This window comes from Paroedura picta, chromosome 6, assembly GCF_049243985.1.
Source record: "Paroedura picta isolate Pp20150507F chromosome 6, Ppicta_v3.0, whole genome shotgun sequence".
Classification (NCBI taxonomy): domain Eukaryota; kingdom Metazoa; phylum Chordata; class Lepidosauria; order Squamata; family Gekkonidae; genus Paroedura; species Paroedura picta.
This window is the reverse complement of record NC_135374.1, coordinates 95,840,676-95,859,388: the sequence shown is the minus strand read 5'-3', so window position 1 is coordinate 95,859,388 and position 18,713 is coordinate 95,840,676.

Below are 18,713 nucleotides of genomic sequence, written 5' to 3'. Positions count from 1 at the left end.
GCTGCCCCCTCCCTTGACCATGCTGTAACCTGATGGGTGGGTTCCCATGCTGCCATACTGGAGGTAAGGGAGCATGAAAGAGACATTAAGGATGCATCTTTCCATCAAGCTAAGGTTAATCTTACTAGGCTCTGTGTTTTCCAGCCTGTTCCACATGCTTTCCCTCAGCCGCTCAGTGGAGAAAAGGAGACTCCTATACGCAGTGAAACACTGGCTCCAGTAACGATATCTGGATGTAGCTGATTATAAAATAGCCTTGATGAGATGTGACCCAGGGCTTGGAATCTCATAGCACAGGGCAAGAATATGAGGTGCTACTGATATCGTGCATTTGTACGATGACTCTCCCCACACAGAGCCAGGGTCTGCCTTATGGAAGGCATCCCGTTTCCAGCTGTTCCCACGGGAGCCCTTCTGCCGCCTGCCTCCCAACTGCGGCCAAGAAACAGCTAAGTGAAGGTGATGGTAATCCAAAGGGGAAATCGCCTTTTTGGAATCCTAGCTTCAGAGGGAACAGGAGAAAGCCATTGCACATCCGTTCCCTTTTCCGTTTTCTGGTCAGGTATTACCGGGACATGGCTTCGGTTATCTCTTCCACGATTTATTATTTTTAATGGGTTGTTTATTAGGATGCAAAGAAGTATTAAAGTAGATACATTACACATGGAAGGGCAACACAAATTCCTCTTCCTCTCCACATTTGCCGGTGCTGCTGGTTCGTGCTGTCCAAGTGTGCTTTGGTGGTGATTTTCTGTGAGCTCAGCCTTGGAATCCACCTGTGTAGTCCTGAAACCCAGAATGAAACAATCTCTATTCAAGAGAGTTTCAAGAGGGTAGTTGTGTCCTTCGGTAGTAGCAGAACCAAAGTGTGGGTACAGCCGCACCCCAGAGACCAGCAACAATATCCAGGGTATAAGCATTGTTGAATCAAAGATCACTTCCTCAGATAGAAGAGCTTTGACTCACTTATAGATTTTATACAAAATGTTAAAAAAAACTTTGCTTAAAAATCCCTCAGGGTAGTATTCAGTAGGAAATTGGACAATATTCAAAGCAATTTAACAGTCACGCAGCCATATTGACTAAGTCCCTCCCAAATTAACGTCTGTAGGAACTGAGCATTTCCATGATAGCCACATTTCTTACTACAGACATATATACACTCTATAATGCTCTAGAGAACTATGAAGTTTTCAGTCTACGTTTTTGGCTTATTTTATACCCGCAGAAATGTATACACTGCAGTGATTCCATATACTCCTTCCACAAGTGGAAAGGCAATTTCACTCGCTTAACAATGGAGCAGATTTTGTGGATTTCTCCTTTCCCAGTGAAAACTCACAAGTCGTACTCTCTGGGTTTTTTTTTTTTTAAGTCTGCCATATTTCAAAACCCCCTTTTCTGGGAATGCAAGATTTGAAAAGATCTGAGTACGACCGTAGCTCTGCTTGAACTCCTGCGATCCTTCCCAAGATTCCTTCATAATTATTTGACATGATCTGATAAGATACCATATTACTAGTTTTTCTCCCTTCTTCCCTTACTCCCTTGACGGAAATCAGTGGTGGTGGAAAGTGCCATCAAGTGACAACTGTCTTATGGTGACCTGGAAGGGTTTTAAAGGCACAAGACATTCAGAGGTGGTTTGCCATTGCCCTGCCTCTGCATCACAACCTTGGTAGTCTCCCAACCAAATATTGACTTACTGCTTAGCTTCCAAGATCTGATGGGATTGAGCTAGCCTGGGTTATCCAGGCAGGGTAGAAATCTATAGGTTTAGATTTTGCTTAATCCTCAGATCATCATAAACTATTCTCTACCTAATCTCACTGATGTTAAATCTATTTAAATCTTTATATTATTAATTTTTAAAATTTATATCCTGCCACCCACAGCAAGCCATCATGTAGTGGGTTACAACATTAAAAACCCACATAAAACATAAAAACTCAGTATCCCATTAAAACCCCTTAACAACAAAGAAAACTTGGCAGTAAAAATCTCGTCCCTATCCGCAAATGGCTGACTGTGTCATTACACACCAGATATTTTACAGTATCAGACAGCCATTAATACGATGATCTACAAACAAGGTGGCAGTGTCTTCCAAGGTGTCCCCAACCATAGACCTGGCAGAAGAGCTCCATCTTGCAGGCCCTGTGGGAAGCTGGTAATTCCTGCAGGGCCCGCAGATCTTCTAGGAGCTCATTCCACACGGTTGGTCAGGGTCAGGTGAATTTCCTGGGGGACAGGTATGACCAACAAGTTGGTACCTGCAGAGTGTAAAGCCCGATTATGCATGGTTGTGGCCATGCCAGGCCCCATCCTGTCCCGTGTATGAACAGGGGAACAAATCCCCTAGTGCACATGGTCTGCCCTGGAGTTGTACGGGTGTATGTACAACTCGATGTTGGGGAAGGTCCTCTTCACTTCAAGGCAGCAGCACCAGAAGGGGGTAGGAGCCACAGGGATCCCACTGCAGGATAGTGGTATGTCACTATGCCACCATTGTGGAAGTGTAGAAACACCCTATTTGGCAGCACTGTGAAGCCAAATGGGGCATTTCATGTTCCTTCAGGGACACTGTAGGTGTGGTGGAGGAGCCGGAATTCAAAGGCCTGGCCTGGCAGGGCCTTTGCTGGCTGCTGTAGCAAGACAGGGAACATGGAATAATCTGGGTTCCCATGCCATGGACCATCTGAGACCCTGATTCAGGCCAGGGCTGGGCAGGGGGCAGGATGGTGGCAACATGCATGTGTGGGAATTAGCCCTGCTACCATTCCGCCCTTTCTGGCCTGTGCATAACTGGTCATTGAGAGGCAAACCTGAGAGAGGATCTTTTTGGTCATGGTGTCAAAATTATGAGGCTTCCTCCCTCCACTTACCATCAGGCAGTTGGTGAAGGCTTTTTGTTTTGCTCCCATTTCCTTCAGGGGACCTGATCTTTGCAATCTGAAGATCAGTTGTAATTATGGGGGAACACCAGGTCCCACATGGAATTTAGCAACCATATTCTGAGCAGAGGGAGTACAGAATGGATGAGAACATCCCACTCTCCGACAATCTCAAGAGTAGATGTAAAACATACAACTAATAGACCCAGGATTGACTAGTCAACACTGCCTGGTCAAGGAAGGGATGGATAAATAAGCTACATCTTGCAAGACATAGTGAGGTTGATGAATCAGTCTTGGGTCTTAACTGCTTCATGGCATCCATCTACTCTCTTTGAATGATCAGCTGGGTAGGAAAGCTATTTGCATATCCTCGGTCAGAAAGGTGGGGTGGAAAATTTTCTGGTATTCTGTTGTATTGATCTGAGAGGTGTATTCTTGGAAGATCGTTTCCTCCTGCTGTTTCTAAATGGAATGGCAATGAAAAATAGAAAGGCCAGAGATTTGAAAACAGATAAAAAAGATAACCAGTGTTTGTTTCCTCTGACTTGTGACTTTGCTGAGGGTGGGGGGAATGGCATAGACATAGATAGTAATTCACATGATACAGCTCCATGAAATGGTATCCTCCTCCCTAACGTTGTAGCGTTAATAATAAAATACAGCTAAATGTCTTGCAAAATGGACCTTCATGAGAGAACAATCCTTCTTCCTGCTCTGCAAACTGAGCTAGTAAATCCTGGATAGGAATGGTGCATTTTAGGATGAAGATAGCAAAGCAAGCCTCATAATTTTCTATAGTTTGCTGTTTGCCTGTAGATTTGGACAGTAGACATATTTTCTCTTCTCTAAACTCTTATAGATTACCTTTTTTTTACAAAGGGAAAATTATTTGTGATTCATTCCTGGTAGGCTAACCCCATATATATGGGTAGATAACAATGGATGTTCTACATTGCATATCAGATCCTGTTTTGTGATTAAACACTGTAACTTGAATTAGAATAGGACATTAGTCTTTTCACCAAGTTCAGCATATTACAGCTCTAAACAAGAAGAGATAACAGTAAATAAATTGGATGAAATTCAGATCTCTTTGAAGCAGAATTGGTATGTTGTATGATTATCTTTGAAGATTAGGTATCTAAGATAGCATTAGTAAACCAAATGATTTACGTTCTGCATATCTTCAGATGCATTCATCTTATGTTATTACTATTCACTGCTGGGATTTATAAACTGAATATGAAAAACACTGGACAGATTTTGTTTAACCATAAAAATGTTCAAAGGGTTAAGGTAACAAACAAAAGCCAAACATTGATTTATTAAAAATGTCTTATGTCATTGCCAATGAAAGCTATATATGGAATCTGCACAAAGGTAGCTTTGTTATTTATGCAGAAGAGTACAATACAACCATAGTTCAACACTACTATCACACATAATTTTAATCCTCATCAATGATATCATTGGCTATATGCCTGATTGGGCCAGTTTATGGGCCAACCAAAAGAAAAGCTGTGTGGAATTCTGAGAGTTGTAATACTTGAGCTTCTTGAATGGGAAAAGGCTAACTCTAGCCAATACTAGATAAGGTAACCATCTTATGGAACAAAGCCCTCAGCCACTCAACAAATATCAGATGGGATGTTTCTTGGATACATAGGTGGTATATTATAGCAAATTCATACCCCACTTCACCACATTGGTTAACCCCCTGACAGAAAGCCTGTGAAAGGAGCGACCCAACCTACTCAAATGGGCCCATCTCCAACTGAAAGCCTTCTACATCCTCCAGGCTAGCTCGTCCCACAGCCCTGTGCTCTAGAACCTAAACTTCAACCTTCTATTTTTGCTTCAAATTGATGTATCAGGCATTGACATGGAAGCCATCCTGTACCAGATGGTAGCAGAGCAAGAGTGCCCATTCTTCTTCATTAGTCAGAAGCTACAGATGGCTGAAGAGAAATATGATCCAATGAAAAAAGAAGCCCTGACCATCAAGTAGGCCATCAGGGCTCTCCAATACTACCTGGCTAACAATCACTTTATCCTGGTGGTCAGCCACACAATTCTGTGTCAATTCTCTGCTAATATTCTGGCAGCTGCATTTTGAACCAATACAATTTCTGGACTATCTTCAAAGGCAACACCATGCAAAGGTGACTACAGTACTTCAATCTGGATATAAGAGCAAGACAGGTTGCAATCAAAGCTAGGAAAAAGCATCCGGATATCTAGAGTCAAAGAGGAATCCAGGGGAATTTCAAACTGCAAACCTGTTTTTCAAGGAGCAATATCTTAATCCAGAGCAGGCTCACTTTTGGATCACTTTTACTGTTAATATACGGTATTTCCACCTCCTCATCCAGACCCCATTAAACCTGCTCACCAATTTTGTGCCGCTGGATGAAAAAACTGAGAAAGAAAATTGAGTGTCATATCTATGTTGATGAATACTAGCTTCAAATCCCCTAGAGGGACAAGACTGAACTTTGTGGAAATCTCATGGATGAAACTGAACAGAAATCCCTCAGCACCACATTCTAGGGCCAGGCTTCCATTATCAATTTAAATTACGCTAGCACTCTACCTCAATGACCCATTCTAGCAAGGGAGTTCAGAAGAATATAATGATTAATGGTACAGATAGCTGCTGAGAGGCCCAGGAGAACCAACACACCCCCTCCAAGGAGGGCCAGGAAGAGAACTTAACCGAAAAGGCATTATTGGCAGAGACCTGGATTCCCAGGTCCAGTTAGCCCCTGTCTCCCATTCAGCTTAGTGGGATGGAACTGTGCTCTTTCAGAATTTTAAACTCAGGTTCTGGAACATCTTAGCTTATTTTTTTCTGTCTTAATCCACATTTATGTCTGAATTTTCTGTTTCTTCAAAACAGATCTTTACTTTCTTCTGTATTTCCACCTTCCATAGACACCCCTCCCCCTCAGCACTACTGTCAGAGAAGTCACAAAGGAAAAGAAAGCTAACCATGTGTGACACCTACAGACTTTCCCCCAAAATTGACATCTGGTCCAGATTTAGTTAGACAATCTTCAGTTGAAATAGTTGTGAAGTAGCATTTTCTTTAACAAGTTGCACTCGAAATTCTTTGAGTCAAAACTCAAGAATGGCAACGTACGTTTGGAAAGAATGGTGCTGACTGATTTTGCTGCCTCAAATGCACAAGGAAGCACTTTAACATACTCTGGATCTCAGCTTTCAACATCTAGCTTTCCATGTCAGAAGAGTTAATGCCTGCTTGCCATTACCAATGTCCAACAAAGTCGTATGACAAGTGGGAGTTATCAAAGAAGCCTTACTGGTACCAGGCCGAAAGCAGTGAAATGCCAGTGTTTATTCACAAATGTTCAGCTTTTTACTTGGCCAACATTTCTTAATTGATAAAGGGTTTACTTAGCATGTCAAGGGGGAACATGTGTTGGGACAGAAAGGGGGACACACCTATTTTTCGGTACAAGGTAGACCACAGCTTTTATTGTGCAAAAACCCTGCAAGAAGTGTTGGTGCCACATGGGGACAGATCCCACCATCAAGCAACCCACCTGCCGTTTGATGTACCTGTTCCAACCCACCTGCTGGAATTTTCATTTGCATGGCAGACTCAATACGGGGTGGTTTGCCAGTGCCTTCCCCAGTCATTACCGTTTACCCCCAGCAAGCTGGGTACTCATTTTACCGACCTCAGAAGGATGGAAGGCTGAGTCAACCTTGAGCCGGCTGCTGGGATTGAACTCCCAGGCTCATGGGCAAAGCTTTCAGACTTACCACTCTGTGCCACAAGAGGCTCTAATAAACTATATATTTAACACCAAAAGGAAGGCTGACAGTAGAGTAAAAATGTAGTAGCATCTTATTAGTATTTAATTAATTGTTATTAAATATGTTGATAATGGAAGATGACCTGGGGAAAGACTGCCATGTTTCCCAGTTTAGCTGTCAGTAGCTCTTTAATCTTATTTTTTAAATCTCTTGTTTTATTAATATGACTACTATGCTCCCATCCCCAAATCTTTTATTTGCTCTTAATAAAGTGTATTCTGTGCATTTTGTTTGGGGGTTTTATTTTGAACCAACACAAATTTTTGGTACCACATCCCATATAGAAAAGAGTGAATGAACTACTATTGAGGCTGCCATAGCATGTTATTAAAATTGATGGCTAGGTTTTCCCCCCCAATTCTAGAGATTATTTCCCAAGGCTATAAGACAGCAGGGCATCAGAGGGAAGCATCTGCTACTATTGCCACAAATGTGAACCTTTTGGAAGACTGTTCTAAAAACCTTTTTATGTTCAGCCCAAATTCTCAATCTCATGCAAAATTCTTCATCGTTGAAATCCCACCACAGTCCACCAGTAATGAATACTATTAAACGACTGCTTATTGGTTTTAATGGCCATCAGTCATGATTGCAGGAAATACAGAAAGGCCTGTCATGGCAGTTATGAGGAGTAAAGTCTTTAAAAACCCTCGTTTCGCAAGTCCACAAATCCTGTAGGAACAAAAATTTCAAAAACCAAGAGTTTATTGCTCAGAATTGCCAAACAGACACCTTCCTTCCTTAAATACAAAGCATAACTAACTCAAAACTGCCTCAGCAAATGAAATCGGTGATTATGTATTCATTACTCATAGAATGCAACTTGAAAAGACCCCCAACCAGTTTAATAACTTTGTTTTACCTGCTCTCTTTTCATGACTGTCCCCCACCCCAGTTGACTTTTAGTAGATTTCCCCCTCAGCCTCCAAGTTGTAACTTTTACCACCAAGTTGGAACCAGGAGGAAATTTTTATAGCTGAGTTATAAATGCCTAAATATTGCCACTTTAGTGAAGTTAGCCTAGCTGCTAGGACTGATTTTTAAAGGTGCTCAGGCAGTGGGTTTTCTGGGGATGCCAGCCTCCAGGTGGGAGGGATCCTCTGAAATTTCAGCATATCTACATAGTATGAGCCTCTTGTGGAGCAGAGTGGTAAGGCAGTGACATGCTGTCTGAAGCTGTCTGCCCATGAGGTTGGGAGTTCGATCCCAGCAGCTGGCTCAAGGTTGACTCAGCCTTCCATCCTTCCGAGGTCGGTAAAATGAGTACTCAGCTTGCTGGGGGGTAAACGGTAATGACTGGGGAAGGCACTGGCAAACCACCCCGTATTGAGTCTGCCATGAAAACGCTAGAGGGCATCACTCCAAGGGTCAGACATGACCCGGTGCTTGCACAGGGGATACCTTTACCTTTACCTTTACAAAGTACAGAGATAGGTTCTCCTGGAGGAATTAGATTCTTTGGAGGATGGACTTTGCGGCCTTGTGTTCCACAGAGGTCTCTGTCCTCCCTAGGCTCCCCATCCAAATCCCCATGAACTTCCCAACCTAATCTGTCAAGTGCCTCCTCATCCCCCACAGATGGCTAAGGAGGACCTGGCAACCCTAGGGTACTCTGCAGACTTGAACTCCAGGCATGATAAGAAGATGCTTGGCTAGTGCCTTTCCATGACTAATTGCAGTTTGTAGCAAATACACCATATGCTCTGATCTGGATAGCTCAGGCTATCCTAATCTTGTCTGATCTCAGTTGCTAAACCAGGTAGGCTCCAATGGGTATGTGGATGGGAGACCACCAAGGAGGTTCAGGGCTGTAGGCAATAGCAAGCAACCTCTGAACATCTCTAGCCTTGAAAACGCTTTGGGGCTGGGTATAACTTTGGCAATAAATATGCAGAAGAACTCCAGAATCAGGCCTAAACAGCCATTCATGGTTTCTGCCCCCTCCATACATTGCGTTGGGGCCCTCCAGAGAAAAGTGTCTTAAAATGTTTAAATTTATGTTATTAACTACTTCAGATTTGAGTAGAATTATTTCTGGCATCCAGAATTTCCAGGGTGACCATTTATTCTGGCAACTTGCTGTCTGACTGTTTATTCTGGCGGCAGAATAATGGCTTAAGAGGCTGAGCTGGGAACAGGAAGTAGCATGTTCAAATCTCATTTCAACTACAAACTTACTAGGTGGTTTGAGGTTGTCTATCTGTATGTGTGTTTGTATCAATCTCCCATCTGCATCATAGGATGAACTATAACTTATAGCTGGGTTGTTATAAGAATTAGCGTGGTAATGCAGGTGAAGTAGGGATGGGCACAAACCAGCTCATGAACAAAAGCTCATCATGAATTTTGGCCTGTTCTTGGTTCACAAGCTGAATTTTGTGGCAGGTCAACCAAGTATAAACTTTCAATGGTATCAAGTGGTTTGTGGTGGTTCATGAATGGATCAATTTCTAGATGGGCTTTATCTACTTATTATAAAGTTCACCAGACTCTAAAGACAGGATGAGGTTCCCTGAGGTTTACACAAAAACCCATAAAACAATAATATATAACAATAGGCAGCCTAATCCCATCTATTCCCTCCTACCTCACCAGTCCAGGTCCAGTATACAACTGCCTGCCAACCCCCCCTGCCTAGATGGTCTGGTGTATGGAGGCCCTCTGGGGGCCTCTAGCAGAGGGACCCAGGTCTTCCTTAGCTTGGCCTCAACCAAATGCATAGCATAAGAGTTCTGTCTTGTAGGCCCTATGGAACCATGATAGCTCCCTCAAGGCTCTCAGATTTCCCAGGAGCTCATTCCACCAGATCAGGGCCAGGACGAAGAAGGCCTTGGCCCTGGTTGAGGCCAGGCATGCCGACCAGGGACTAGGGACCACCAGCAATTTCAAACACACAGAATGAAGAACCCTGAAAGGGGCATAAGGAGACAAGTGGTCCCTCAGATATGTGGGTCCCAATCCACAAATGGCCTTATAGGTAAGTACTTGATCTGGTACCTAATTGGTAGCTAATGCAGCTGCCTCACCAATGGCTGGATATGGGTCCCCCAAGTTGATCTAGTGATCTGGCAGCTGCATTTTGCACCAACTGTAATTTCCGGGTCAAAGCCAAAGGAAGGCCCATGTAGAGTGAGTTACAGAAGTCTAGTCTGGAGGTGATTGTTGCATGGACCACTCTGGCCAAATGTTCTAGGAACAGGTAGGGTGCTAGTAGCCTGGCCTGGCACAGATGGAAAAATACCACCTCAGCTACTTTAGTGATCTGAGCCTCCATAGACAGGGAGGGATCAAAGATCAGCCCCGAATTACTGGCAGCAGACACAACCACAAACTGCACCCCATCCAGGGAGGGGAGGCATGCTTCCTCATCCTGCCGCCTTCTACCCAGCCACAGGACCTCTGCTTTGGTGAAACTAATGTAGAAGGAAACTTGATGAAAAAATATATCAAAATGTAATAGCCCAAGTATATGTAGAGTGGTAAATCACACATAAGGATACAAATTTTAGGCCGTCTGATTCAGTCTAATGATATCTGCTCCAGTGTAGCAGTATCAGCTGAGAATTAAAACACTACTTATTTTATATCTATATCTATATAGGCACACGCATTACAAAAGCCCAATCTAATTAAAATAAAGATAGATTTAATTGGATTAAGGTACATTGTTCAGAAGAGATGAAATAGTAACTTCCCAACAGTTGAAATTTATGCAGTCGAAAGCTAGTCTGTCATAAATACTAATTGATTAGAATTCTTTGGCCATTCCAGACACTATGACTAGTGGGGAAATTTCAGTTACTTTCTGCCTAGTAAGTTCCCTTGAAGTATAGGAACTATACCTTTTCTTTCTGGTCATGTTCTAAAACAGCAGATTAAAGATAGACAAAAAGAAATACTTCTTGACTCACCAAGTCAATAAAATGTGAAATTTGTTACCAGAGGATGTTCAGATGGCTGTAGGCATAAATTACTTTTAAAGGGAAATAGATTACTAGAACATTGATATAAGGTTGCCAGGTTCCTCCTGGCAATCAGTGGGAGATGAAATCAGTAGGGAGTTCCATCAGATGTGCAGGGACATGTCTACTGCCTTGCCCACATGACCTGGAAGTGTCATCATCAATACTCTGATATTTGGGCAAAACTCCATGGTGAATTTGGCACCTACAATACAGTTTTTACCAAAATACAAGAGTGTGTCCCTAACGCTCCAGACATGATGACATCTTTTAAAGCTAGGCTACAACTTCCCATGGCTGCCAGTTGACGTGTTGGTGGGCGGGCCAGCAAGGTGCAACAGTGCCAAGCTGGGGCCTCAGTGGGCATGCCTGTTGGCTGCGGTGGGGGTAGGGCCCTGTGATGCCTATTTAAGGCGCTTCATGGCCCAGCCTCTTTGCCGACAACAGCCACCTGGACAGCTTCCCTCCCTTCCACCCTAGTTATTGTGTTAAACGGTTTTGCATTGGTTTTTCGCCACAGCAGTATAGAGGGGCATGAGAAAAGAGTCTATAATTTTCAGGGTTTCAGTTTTCATACTGGAACCCTGAGGGTTGGGGGGTCTCCATAAGAGACCAGCTTGAGGATGAGCGCTGCCTACCTGTCTAGGTAGTCCAGGGACTCTGAGCCAGGTGACCAGGTGCCTGAATGAGGTGGCCATTCATTAGCCATCTACAAAGCTGCCTCCCAGGGAGATGGACTCTGGGAGCAAGGAACCTTCCCTCCCAGCTGGGATGGATACAGGCACCAGGGCACTTCCGGAGCCAAACATGAGCAACTGGACTGCTGATGGGGGCCTTTCCTTCTTGTGCCATGCCAACCCTCTGGCTGGAGGTTTTTTGTAACAACAATAAAAGTTGTAGCCTTGTTAATGCCAGTTAGAGTCATGTCTTGCTTGCCCAATATGCCCTCTGCCAGTCAAAAAGGGCAAGTTCCCCTTGGCCATCCAGCTGATTAGTGTTGGAGAAATATGGCACAGGACTGGTGGATTCTTCACTTCTACTGGGCATGTGGCAATGCTAAATCAATAATTAGTGTCTACTCGTCAGATTGACTAAAAAATAGCATTCTGCCTGCGTTTAGAAATAAGAAGACCTATACATTCGGAGATAGTAAACTCTAAATGGCAGTAGCAGGAGGCAATATCAGGAGAAGGCCTTGGTCTCTATGCACTGTTGTTGGCCTCCATTGTATGAGACAGGATGCTGGACTAGACAGACCACTGGTTCCTATCCATAATGGCTCTTCTTATTTTATTATGAATTGTATTTAAAAGAACATGATTATAAATCACATGGATGAATGTATTTGACTCCTCCTCTAAACCTGCATGTTTTGTTTTATAATCATTCGACATCTTCGGCTCCAGTTGACTTCTGTTTGGTATAAGAAACCTAATTTCTTTTTAGCAAAAATGCTTGGCTGTAGGCTTGGGAAACAGCCTAGAAAGTTAAACTCAACTACGCAATGTGGCTGAAATCCACACTTGGACAAAATGTGGAAATTTTGTCTTACCAGCTGCCTGAACCCCCCCAGTTCAGTGGTTAATTATAACCGTCCATGTTCAAGACAACTATGCATGCTAGTGACAATAGAAATACTTTTCAAAGAGCTAGGAAAATATGTCAGGCAGAGGAAGCTTGCAGAATTATGAAACATGAATCATCCTTGGATGCTTACTCAAATGTAATTAGTAGAATGTAATTAGCATCTACTTTTCAGTATGACAAATCTTGGCTGTGTTTTGCCTAGTCCTAGCCAGAGAGTAGTTAGAAATACACTGCCTCCTGAACATTTTCGAAGCGGAGAGACAATCTTTTAACTTTCACTAGTTTATCTTATTTTAGGACCTTACCATTAATTCATTAAAAAAAAAAGCATATTTGGGTTGACATCTGTCCCAAAGAACAAGCGTAACCACTGGCAAGAGTAGGACCCTCCCATTAATACTGTTAACTTCAAGACTGGTAAATCATTTAAATCAGATTGACTAAAAAATAGCATTCTGCCTGTGTTTAGAAATAATGCTTGAGGGAAGGCCTGAAAAACAGGGGGGGGGGGAGGCTAGGGGAACAAAAACCTAGGGCTCCTTATCATCCTGGGTTTTCTATGGGGTTAGGCAATTCATGAGACTGTTTTTCATGTGATATTAGGTTTGCAGCTGAATGATATAAGAACAGGCACAGGGAATCATTCTGGGGTGAAGGAAAACTGGAATCTCTTAACAGCCCTGCCTGGGAGAGTATCACTAGGACCATTTATGCACTGGGAGCTTCACTGCCCCAGCTCCCATGCAGGAATGCAAATCGGGGGCAGATGAGGTGCTCCGGACCAAATGCTCCCTTATGTGGGTGCAGGAAGAGGTGGGGCAACCTGCCATGACTAAAACTCCAGCCTGCAGCTCAGCATGAAACCTCCAGTGCATAAACGGTCTAGGTATGTACCTCCCAAATGTGGTGGAACGCTCTTCCAAATGAGATCAGAGCCCTCCAGAGACAGTTCTGCAGGGTTTGCAAGGCACAGCTGTTCTGCTCCACCTATGGTTGAAGCCTAGTAAAAACTGACATCTGATCTCACTGACATCTGATCTCACAGACCTCACTACCTGCATCTTCCAAACCTTAGGGTTTACATCATGCCGATCCCAGGATAGGATTTTAATGGGCAATATTAGATTCTAATTTATGCTGACCCTTACATTTAAATTAGGTTTTATATTATAGAATTCTATGTACATTAATTATGTTGCGATCTGTCCTGAGTCAGTTGAGACAGGATGGGATAGAAGTCTAAATAATAAATTAATTAAGTAAAATAAATGTGAAATATTTGACCCATAGTAGTCCATCCTAGAACAGATACAAATGAAGTAACACTGTGGTAGATTTTGATAAAAGTGTGTTTAGTAAGTACCAAGGAAATTCTTATAATTGATGATGGTGTTGAAATTCAGGCTGGTCATTTATGAAATAAATTCTGAACCAGAATTTTCTGCTGTATTAGGCTATATCAGACTTTCCCAACCAGGGTTCTTGATGGTTTTGGAAGAGTTTCCTGAATGGGTGGGAGTTAATTCATTTTTCATATATTTTTAAAATTTGTTAAATAGTTATTGTTATATGACAATTTATGGGTCAGAGAGTCCATCCGCCCCACTGAATAGAATGGAGCAGATGGGGGCACCCTCTTTCGGAACCCTTGGACGTGTGGACCCCATGGTCCAATCATTGTGAAATTCAGAGGGGGGGGGTTAGTGAAGAGCCTCCCAGAGCTACCCTGAAATTTTGGAGGCTGTAACTGGACCCCCCCCCCCTCCAGGTTCTGGGAAAGGCGGGAACACCACAATTCCTATTAAAGCCAATGGCAGCATTGACTTTACTGAGCCCCGAAGCCAAATTGGACTGGATTGGGCCCCTGGTGCACAAGCCTAATCACAAGTCTGAAGATAGCTGCCTCGTTGAAATCCATGCTCTGATTTCACTCTGGTCCTTAGAAACAACAGCATTAAATTCTTTGTGCTGTTGATTCTGCTTTGTTCTGTTTTCTTTGCTGATGGTATTTTCCACCATTCTGTATCAAGTGTTTATGTGTTACTTCTGAGATTAAGAGGGAAAGGGTTGTTGTTTTTCGTAGCTGGTACAAGTAGAATGTCATGGAGGCTCCAATACAGTTCTTCACAGGATGTGGCCATTGGGCTTTCAGCAAGATAAAAGCATCTCCAGCTTTTAGTCACATTACCTGGAGGCTCAGAACAGTTCAGGAGTTTTAGGAGGCTTTTAAACCCAATGAATACTTTGGCAAGGCATCTGTTCCTGATAGAGGAATGCTTAAAGACAGAGGAATGCTTAAACTTTCCTGTAGCAAAACTTGTGACTCACCAATCTGAATAAGGTCCACGAGCCATATAAAGTAACCTGCCAGGTGCTTGACAACTCCTTTGTTCTTCAGACCCCAAGAAGACAAGGGTGAGGGGGTTGTCATAGGAGAGTAGTATTGCAAGCCCCTATGCTGGTTCTTGATTCTATCAAAAGCAACATTTGGAAGGACTCAATGATAGGTCTGAGGAATTTCCACAGAAGACCAAAGAGCTTTGATAGCGCTATCAACATTTCTTCAGGAGGTTAGATTTCTACTCTCATTAGGGTCCTTGTTGTGTTTTCCATTTTAAAAAATGAACAATCCCAAACCCTTCACAATTAAAGGCTGCTGAATGGATGACGTACGCGTCAATTGATCAATGTTTAGGCTACGTGCCACTGTGTATCTTGTCTATGTAGAAGAAGGAGAAGGAGAAGGAGAAGAAGAAGAAGAAGAAGAAGAAGAGTTGGTTCTTATATGCCACTTTTCTCTCCCCGAAGGAGTCTCAAAGCAGATTACATTCACCTTCCTGTTCCTCTCCCCACAACAGACACTCTGTGAGGTGGGTGAGGCTGAGAGAGCCCTGATATTACTGCTCGGTCAGAACAATTTTCTCAGTGCTGTGGTGAGCCCAAGGTCACCCAGCTGGATGCATGTGGGGGAGCGCAGAATCGAACCCGGCTCACCAGATTAGAAGTCTGCATTCCTAACCACCAGAACAAACTGGCTCTCAATATATGTACCAATATTCCAATGGCAGCTTTGTAGCCCCATGAGGCACTGTATTAGGCTTCATGAAGGTTTGCTGTGTGATGAGAGAATATGGGAATGGTTGTTTCTTATTTATTTGCTTGTTGATGCTTTAGACTTATATGCCACCACACCGAGGTCACTGGCTTTAAAAATATGCAATAAAATCGATAGCATTAAAAACCACTCGTAAAATAGCCAAGTATTGTTACCATACAGGATTAAAATACAATGTTAATCATAATTAGTTCTGCCTGAGATCTACAAGGCGTCAAGGTTTCTTGTCTCCTCCATTGGTCTTTACCATCCTCTGGACCCATCACTAAGCAACAAGTTCTAACAGCTGCTAGGACCTTAGTGGGGGCTTGTGCTGGTTCCTTTACAACCCTGGCTTCCCTTACGATGTGACAGAGCTAGCTGAACACACACAAAAATGTGGCTTGTTGCCAGCACTAATATTCATTCAAAGAAAGCTCTCAAGAAACAAGGATTTGGGCCAGATTCACTTGGGAAACATAAGTAGGAGAGTGGAATGTCAGCACACTTGTTCGTATCAGAATGGATAAAGTTTGGCATAAATTTATTTGGAGCTGCTGCTAACATTTTCCCTAGAGATACTTTACTTATATTACAACATTTATACGATTTATTTTCCTGCATAGTTTTGAAACTAGAAACAACCCGGTCCCATAAATTCAGTTTTGAGGGCTTTTATCCTGAAGAGGTTAAGCAATTGCATCAGGTGTGACATGCTGAGATGGCAGAGTTTTCAAAGGATGCCAGGGTGGAGTTGGCACAGTTACTGTGGACTTCTTTTCAGCTTTAAAGAATTTTGACTATAGCCAAAAGAGTTCAGAGTGACAGTATTTTCTGGAAAGGACTGCATATCTTTGTACAGCTCAGTAGTGGGAAGGTTAAGATTCAGCAAGGCCTGCTTTTGGCTACTTTCAGTTCTTTTGGAATGCTTTCAGCCTGTGATTAAAGAAGAGGAGGAGTTGATATTTATATCCCACTTTTCATTAGCCAAAGGAGTCCCAGAGTGATTTACAATCACCTTCCCTTCCTCTCCCCACAACAGACATCCAGTGAGGTAGGTGGGGCTGAGAGTACTGATAGGACTGCTCTGTGAGAACAGCTCTAACAGGACTGTGACTTGCCCAAGGTCACCCAGCTGGCTGCATGTGGAGAAGTGGGGAATCAAACCCGACTGTTCAGATTAGAAGTCACTACTCTTAACCACTCCTCCAGGCTTGTTGTCATTTTCTGTTTATATCTCATTAAAATTATGGCTGGATCCAGAGTATATCTTTGACCCAGGGTCCTTACTCTGGGATGGCATGCCCCAGCCACTGCTTCCAGCATATGCACGGGGGAGGGAATATGCGGACTGCCTCTGCGTAGCGCACAGGTGCACACTACATCAGAGCTGGAATAGCCTAGTGCAATGTGTGGCAGTGGGGGGAGTGGAAGGCAGGGCACAATGGCAGGAGAGCAGCATGCCACTCTCCCACCAAGGTGGGGGTTGGGGAACGCCCTGTCCAGCTCTGCGGCCCCATGGAGCTGACAGTGGTGTGCAGTGTCCCTGCAGGGACAATGGAGGTCAGAAGTGGAACTTGGTCCAAAGGTCCGGATTATACATGAGGCTGGCACCGGAGGGCTGCGGTATCACAAGGAATTTGGGAGTTCCCATATTTGTATCTTTTCCTGTTTTCTGGAGGGCCCTGAGCATATATAAATAAATAAATAAATAAATAAATAAATAAATAAATAAATAAATAAATAAATAAATAAATAAATAAATAAATAAACAAACAAACAAACAAACAAACAAACAAACAAATAAATAAATTTGCATACCACGGGTCTTCCAGAGTGCTGTCCCGGGCCAGGACTGGGATGGTGGCAGTGTCATGCACAATCGGGGCTGCCCTGCTGCCACCACCCCTAATTACCCCCCCCTTGCATAATCGGTCTTTGAGGGGTACATAATGTTGCCAGTACCCTAGTGTGTGGGCCCCCTGCCCCCAGATTCCATAAAATGGTAGGCCTGTGGCATCCTTTCATTTTCAGGGAAGACTCGGAAATGACATTACACCTCTGTAAGAATTGCCCAAAGCTTTCTGGTGAAACCATGGAATTTTCTTCAATTCCTAAATGGGACTTTTCTCTGAAGTGGTATCAGTCTTCTCTCAGGATCTCTCAAAACTGTGGTTTTTCCATAGAGTTTCCTAGAGAAGCATGATGCCATGCTGTCATGGCCAGGCAACCCCTTCCATGTCCCCTCTCAGGCTCCTACTAGTTGCCAGTCTTGCCCACTCTAGACGATGCCGCGACCTTGGTGAAGCTAAGCTTAGTTCTGGGACAGAAGAACAGTAAAATACAATAAATATAGTAGGATTATTGGAACTGGTTATATGAATAGTCCTCTTAAAAGAATGCCATTTGTGTTGGTGTCATCAATCTCTGGTATCTAGGAACATTGTTTATAACAATGAAGTTGTCAAATCTGAGAACATGTGCTTGTGAGGCATAAATCACATTTGGTCTGAAAAACCTGTCCCTTCCCTCCTCTTCTCCCAGAGGCACTTTGGTGATGGTGAAAAAGTTTTAAAAGAAAGTTCTTTGTTCTGCTTCAGCAACTGTAACATGCTTTTCTTGGCAAGCCGGTCGGGAGACTGGAGAACAGATACATTCCAGCTAAAGACTGGACAATATTAGAACTTTTTTTTGGCTGCTAATGCTGAGAGTACCCGTGACCACATTGAATGGAGATTTTAAACAGACATACTGAAGCAAAAAGATGGAGGCCTGTGAAAACATGGATTTCAGGGTATTAAAACAAACCCCTGTATATCAGTAAACAGATTTTCAGAGATGAGATGATCACTGAGTTTTGATTTGTATTTATTGTGGAGTTAAGTATATAATCACACCCTGTCAGGGCTAGTTTGGTGTAGTGGTTAGGAGTGCATATAAGAACCAATTCTCTTCTTCTTCTTCTTCTTCTTCTTCTTCTTCTTCTTCTTCTTCTTCTTCTTTTTTCTTCAGTAATATCGGGGCTCTCTCAGCCTCACCCACCTCACAGGGTGTCTGTTGTGGGGAGAGGAAAGGGAAGGTGACTGTAAGCCGCTTTGAGATTCCTTCCGGAAAAGAAAAGCAGCATATAAGAACCAATTCTTCTTTTTCTACATGGTTCCTCTATTTTATCTTCACACCACCCCTAAGAGATAGGTTCAGCTGAGAGAAAATTAGCGATCCAAGGTTACCCACTGAGTTTTATGGCAAATGGTTATTTGACCCTGGGTTCCCCCCAGGCCTAGTTCAACTCTAACCACTCTTATCTCTCCACAATGAGCTGAAGTCCCT